Genomic DNA, 7,532 nt, shown 5'->3' with positions numbered 1-7,532 from the left:
CCACTTAATTGCAGGAATCACAGAGTGGACTAACTATTGATACAATCCTGTCAAATTTCACTCACTGGCCACTTTCTTAGGTACATCCTGCCCCTCCGGTTTTACCTCCTATGAGTTTTAATTTGGCCAGGTTGAATTTCAGCAGCCTTAATTCTCTGTGGCATAGATTCAACGTGCTGGAAAAATCCCATATTTACATGACAGCATCACACAGTTGCTGCAGATTTGTCGGCTGCACATCCATGATGGGAAACCTTCATTCCACCACATCCTCAAGGTGTGCTACTGGATTGAGATCTGGTGACTATGGAGGCCAAATGTGATAGTGAACACACTGTCATGAAACCACTCTGAAATGATGTGAGCTTTGTGACACAGTGGGTTATTCTGCTGGAAGCAGCCATTTGAAGATGGGTACACTGTGGGCATAAAGGGATGGACATGATCAGCGACAGTACTCAGGTAGGCTGTGGCAGTTAAATGATGCTGTGTGGGTACTAAGGGGGGCCAAAGCATGCCAAGAAAATATCCCCCACACCATTACACCACCAGCAGCCTGAACTGTTGATACAAGGCAGGATTATTCCATGCTTTCATGTTGTTTCTGCCAAATTCTGATCCTACCATCACAGCATAAATTGAGACTCATCAGACCAGACAACATTTTTCCAATTTTGGTAAGCTGGTGCAAATTGTAGCCTCAGTTTCCTGTTCTTAGCTGACAGCATCAGTACCTGATGTGGTCTTTTGCTGCTTTATCCCACATTTTCTCTTTTTCTGATCATTCTCTGTGAACCCTAGAGATGGTTGTGTGGGAAAATCCCAGCAGATCAGCAGTTTCTGAAATACTAAGACCAGCCCATCTGGCACCAACAACCATACCACATTCAGAGTCCCTTAAATCACCTTTTTTCCCCCATTCTGATGCTAATTTTGAACTTCAGTAGGCCATCTTGACCGTGTCTACATGCCTAAATGCACTGAGTTGCTGCCATGTCATTGGCTGATTAGCTATTTGCAAGAACAAGCAGTTGAACAGGTGTACCTAACAAAGTGGCCAGTGAGTGTATGCTGCCCATGATAACAATGGTATCAAGATACAGCAACTATATATTCCTGCTAGTCTTATATGTTAATGTTTGATATGCTAAAAAAAAAGAATCCTGCCCTTTACAGTGATATGAATGGACTGACTTCCTGATTTATGTATTTTTCATACCCCCGACAAACAGTTTTTCTTCAATTGCTTTAAAGTTAAATTGTCCTCATTCCTGAGCAAAATGCTGTGATTCTTCCACCAGATGCATCAAACACCATCATTTGCACACTCTGGCTGACAAAGACTGTGGTTGAATATGCTCCTTTCCAGACACCACTTGGAAGGATTCACTGAGGAAACAAGCCACAGACAAATTAGTCGCAGCCAGACAAGCAACTCTGACACTCTCTGATACAAAGTAAATCATAGTAGGCGGTTAGCAAACACGTCAGATGCTGTCGGTTGTTGTCGCACACCTACTTAGTAGGCAGGAGGGTGGCTTGGTTCTTGGTTGTGGATTTTTGAGTCAGACACAGACATAAATATCTTTTTCAAACTTGCTGCTGCCACTGGTGCTCACAGGGGAAATATTTAGCTACAAAAACAATGAGAGGGTCACATTGGTTCATGAGGGGAAAGGCTGCTGTCCCTCCTTCTGTCTTCTGGATGGTGCACCAACATCCCCACCCTCCCAGCTCCTTCTGTTTTCTCTTTGGATAGATATAATTACCCCATCATCATGTTGAGGAAAAGCAAAACAGTGATCTGTATCTACATCAAGGAATGGTGGCCTAGTCTAAATACAGGCCCCTTGATGGTGTACATATTTGTGCCCTTATGAAAAGAAGATCTCATCATGTGACCCCAGAAGGTTACACACAGAATAGAGTGTCTTTGCATGTATTTTTATGGAATAAAGTGTGTGTTTGTCACACCAACATGTTTTCTCACATATATACAAAAAAAAAAACCCATCAGTTTCATATAAAAAGAAAAAAGACAAAATTGTAATTTTCCGTTAGAGATGATTAATTATTTTGGTTAACAGGCTTTCCACTCATATTCTGGACTCCCTTTATCTCACCCCTAATTCTCCAAAAGACCTGAACACACACGTTTGCATGCATTCATCGGAGAAATGTACACTTCAGGTCATTACCCCGAAAAAGCTTTTCCAAACAAGCCAGCGATAAGCAAGTGCCAAATTGGGAATGTTTGGCCACAGAGTCACTGAAGTGTGTGTTTTTGTGTGACTCTCAAAGGGATTCGACACAAGCCGCCCAGAGGCATGAGAACTTGTGTTCTCATGTCAGTTTCTCACCCCATGTGTTCATCAGAGGAGACGTCAAACAAATTACCATTTGATAAACCAGAAGGTTTACAGACTATACTGCCAGACTGAGTGGAACACAAGGATCAGAAGGGTACAAATAAAAGTGGCAAGGCATCAAAACTCACAAAAATAAGGGATAGCGAGTTTTAAGTGAGAGAAGTACGAGTCGTGAGAGAGTTGGAAGGAAAAAAAAGTGAAGCTTAGACCAAGAAAAATTAAAACCAGAGGGAGAGATTGTGAAAAAGCACTAAATTTGTAATCTTTCCTCCCTTCGGGGACACAGTTCTGAACACCCTCCAAAAACTTGTGAGCTTTTTTTGAACAAATAGCTGAGATGCCTCAGAACAGGGATTGTTTATCTTGGGATGAAGTGAAGGAGAGAGAGAAGAGAGATGCAAGGAAAGCCTGGGACTGAGGGGGTGGCAAAAACATAGATAGACAGAGGATCTGAGATTGTGTTTAAAAAAAAAACATTAAAAACTGATGCAGAAGAGAGATGAGATGCTTGGGAAAGTGGTCTTTACCCAATAATAATAATAATAATAATAATCGGGCATATCTACAGGAATAATATTTGGTATCTCAACCTCCAGCAACAAAGAGGCGAGCAGCCTCCAAATCTGGACAACCAGCAGGCCCAAACACACATTTATTGGAAAAATAAATCTACAAAGCAGCCTCCATGTGAGTCTGCAATCGCCCAAAATATATTTTTAACTTGTAACGTCTCAAAAAGCTTTGGAAACTGAAGTGCTGACTTAATGCTGATAATATATCAACCAAGATAACAGCAGTCAAAAGTCCGAATCTATTAATGCTTGCTTCAGCAAAGATTTCATCAGACCAGTGCAGGGCGATGACATTATGTCTAGTGTATGCAGGGAAGGTACTGATTAATTACATCACAAGCCAAGGGACAGACATGGCCAGCAACAATACTCAGGTATGCTGTGATGTTTAAATGTTGCTCAGTTGGTACTAAGGTGACCAAAGCGTGCCAAGAAAATATCCTTCATACCATTACACAACCAGCAGCCTGAACTGCTGATACAAGGCAGTATGGATCCATGCTTTCATGCTGTTTCCACCAAATTCTGACTGTACCCTCCAGCATCACAGCAGAAATGGAAACTGAGGCCAGGCAATGTTTTTCCAATCTTGTTTTGTCCAATTAATTTGAGCCAATGTGAATTACAGCACATGAACTACAGAACTACAGCAGCAGAAGACCACACCCAGTGCGGTCTTCTGCTGCTGTAGTCCATCTGCTTGTTTGTTGTAAACCCCTACAGACTGTTGTGCACGAAGAACCGAGCAGATCGTCAGTTTATGAACAAACAGAAATGAGTGCTAACGAGAAGTTGAATAGGTGTACCTAATTAAGTGGTATGCCTATTCTATATAGGCCTACAGTTTTGTGAAGACAAAGATAAAAAGCTGTAGAAGTATGTGTCTGTGTGACTCAAACCATAAAAAAATTATCATAAATGAAATCATTGTTAATGATTTGTAGACATCCATGTTCACTGTAATAACAAAATCAAAGCCAGTGTAACATTTCTTAATAACATCAATTCATTGTCAAGGCTATTTTCATTAAGTGTGCTGAATGGAGAAACCTGCTGATATTTAGTGATCTCTCAGTGCTTTAGATAATGGTTTGCGTTCTCGTGTGCCAGCTAGCAATTTATCAGCTGTAATTTTTCCAAAATGTGCACAAAAATGTGATATTCTGTAAGAAAATGCCAGTTAGACCACACAAACCAAAAACATTCAAGTAAATATTAGCTAATGAATCTGCTGCCTGTTCTCTCAGCTCAGTGAGACTCTGTTGAAGCTGGTGTGAAGGCAGCAGCAGCAGCAGCAGCAACACTTCATGGCTGGAAAGTGTTGGCAAAGGCAGCAGGTGACAACATGGACTAAATACAGCAGTCACTCATTCCTGCGCACGCACACACACACACACACACACACACACACACACACACGCACACAAATCCTTAAATACCCTTGGATACTGTTTAGACAGATTAGAGGTGTGTATTAAACAGTGTCTGTGCTTAAAGGACTCAGCCCTTTGTCACCAAACACACTAAATTAGCTAATGTGCTAATCACAGACCAATAAGTATTAAGTAACCAAATTTTGCCCCCTGGATTCAGTCTGGTGGGGAGGGAGCTGATACTTGAGAACATATTTGCAGCTTTAAACAACTTTATATTCAACAAAATGTGTAAGTAGGACAGCTCGCGCCTTTGGGAACGTAAGGACAAGGTTTTCAGAAGCAGTGAATGGTGGCACCTTTCCAGATTGCGATACTTTCTGTTGAGTGCGTGTGAGCGTGTGCGGATCTGTGTGAATAGTACCTGGGGTTTGGAAGCATTTTAGCTCACTCACAAGTGGAATGTGGCTGCGGTGTCATCAACTGAACTGCCAGAGTTGGCAGAGATGCAGGCCACCTCTGAGCTTTTACGACAGACGGGCCTTTTGCTGGCCTTTGAGGACGGGATGAGGATTCTGTTCCTGTTGATAAGGCCCTGTTTCCTGTTGGACAGGTCAGCCTGGGACCATTGTCATGTGTGTTTAATGTGTGTGTGTACTCATGAGGGCTGTTGCCTAAGTGTCAGATGAAGCTCTGCAGTTGGGGAGTAGTTAATTTAATTGGAGTTTAAAGCTGAACATGCTGAGACATTTATGGAGAACTCGGCTCACCTCAAAGTGCATCAAGAGTTATTTACTTGTAACTTATCCTGCTGATGGAAATGCTATACTGCAGACTTAGAGACTTAAAAGTAAAATACAACTATGTCATAAATGGCAGGCACTTATCCTATGACTAACAAGCCTCAACTCCCCCTTTCTTGCTGTTGAGTCATCACAGAAATGAGGAGACTGGTGTCCTGTTTCAGGATTTCAGATCAAACTGTTTTTACAGTTACATGGAAACATTGCTGGAACACAAAACTACCCTTATTATGGCTTTGTGCCTCTGCTTTAAGAACCCTGTGACAATTTAAAGAAAAAAATAAACTCTTGACTCCAAGAAATAAATTAGGTCCACTTATGCCCATACTGCAAATCAGTGCTAGATTTTATTACTTATCAGCTTTGTCCATCTAGAATTGTTCTCTACCAAGATGATGATACCCTCGTTTAAAGGACAGTTCTGAATCCAACTGGAAGCCTAAGGGAGAATTCAGACAGCATCCTCCATCAACAAAAAGAAAAAGATTAAATGAGGAAATATTGTGTGGGAAAATGTCCCGGCATCACCTTAGTGAGAAATTTTATGTTGCTTTTTTCCCCCCTTTTGTGTAGCAGCATCAACAGAACATTTACAGCCTCGTGTTTAAAGCTTTATAGACCTCGATGGTTATGTTTTAGAAAATGGGATTTTTAGTTGTTGATAGTTAAAGCAGAAACCATTCTCACACCTGTTGACTGCATAGATTCACCTGCCACTTTATTAGGTACACCTGTTCCATTAGTCTTTAATGCAACTATCTAACCAGCCAATCGCATGACAGCAGCTCAATGCATTTAGGCTTCTAGACATGGTCAGTACAATCTGCTGAAATTCAAACCGAGCATCAGAATGGGGGGGGGAGAATGGTGATTTAAGCGGCTTTGAACGTGGCATGGCTGTTGGTGCCAAACAGGTTGGTGTGAGTATTTCAGAAACTGCTGATCTGCTGGGATTTTCCCACACAGGCATCTCCAGGGTTTGCAGAGAATGATCCAAGAAACAGAAAACATCCAGTGAGCAGCAGTTCTCTGGGTGAAAATGCTTTGTTTTCAGAGGTCAGAGGAGAATGGCCTGACTGCTTTAAGCTGATAGGAAGGCAACAAAACCGCATTCATTATAACCAAGGCACGCAGAGGAGCATCTCTGAATACACAACACATCAAATCCCCTATAGCAGAAGAAGACGACACCAGGCTGTGCTCCTGTCAGCTAAAAACAGGAAACAGGTTACAATTCACACGGACTCAAAAAAAAAAAAAAAATTGCGCAACAGAAGATTGGAAAAACATCGCCTGGTATGAGTCTCAATTTCTGTTGTGACATTTGGATGGTAGGGTCAGAATTTTCCTTGTATTTTAATGGTTCATGCTGCTGCTGTTGGTCTAATAGTGTGGGGGATGTTTTCTTGACACACTTTGACCCCTTAGCACCAACTTAGCATCATTTAAACTGAGTACTGTTGCTGACCGCCACGGCCATCCCTTTATGACCACAGTGTACCCATCTTCAGGCTAACGCACCATGCCACAAAGCTCAAATCCTTTCAAACTGGTTTCTTGAACATGGCAATGAGTTCACTGCACTCAAATGGCCTCCACAGTCACCAGATCTCAATCCAACAGGCCACCTTTGGGATGTGGTGGAACGGAAGATTCTCATGATGGAGACAAATCTGCAACAACTGCATGATGCTGTCATGTCAATATGGGAAAAATCTTTGAGGAATGTGTGCCAACACCTCATTGAATCTACAATACGAAGAATTAAGGCAGCTGTGAAAGTGTTCTTTCATTTTCTTCCACTTATTTTTTTTGGGGTTGAGAGGTGTGGAGCCTATTCCAGCTGTCATAGGGTGAGATGCAGGGTACACCCTGGACAGGTCGCCAGTCTGTCACAGGGCTAAGACAGAGAGACAGACAACCACTCACACCCACATTCACACCTATGGGCAATTTAGAATCACCGGTTAACCTAGCTCCACTACTGCATGTCTTTAACTGTAGGAGGAAGCAAGAGTACCCGGAGAAAACCCACATAACACGGGGAGAACATGCATAAAATTGTCCTGCATTATTAAAATGCATATGGACAGATTAAAAAATACACAGTGTGTCCTTTGCACCATCCTGTGTTATCTCTGAGCCAGCTGAAGCTCTGATATGTGACACATAGTGTGACACATCAAGTCCATGTGTCATTTTACTTTTAAGGAGCACTGAATCATTACTGCTGCTGTGAGGCATCCTGTCAGGATTACAGAAGGTTCCCCCAAAATGTTCTAACCCTGAAAGGTGTCCCTCGCCCCCCAGAGTATGAAAACTCAGTGACTTCACTGAAGTCATTGGGCTTAGTTTGATTGTCATAGTAATGACTTGCTGCTCATTAACGCCATTACTACACAATTTTCATCATTA

The sequence above is a fragment of the Archocentrus centrarchus genome, chromosome 19 (genome assembly GCF_007364275.1).
Source record: "Archocentrus centrarchus isolate MPI-CPG fArcCen1 chromosome 19, fArcCen1, whole genome shotgun sequence".
NCBI classification, from domain to species: domain Eukaryota; kingdom Metazoa; phylum Chordata; class Actinopteri; order Cichliformes; family Cichlidae; genus Archocentrus; species Archocentrus centrarchus.
The sequence above is the reverse complement of the archived record's forward strand: the minus strand, read 5'-3'. Positions refer to the sequence as shown.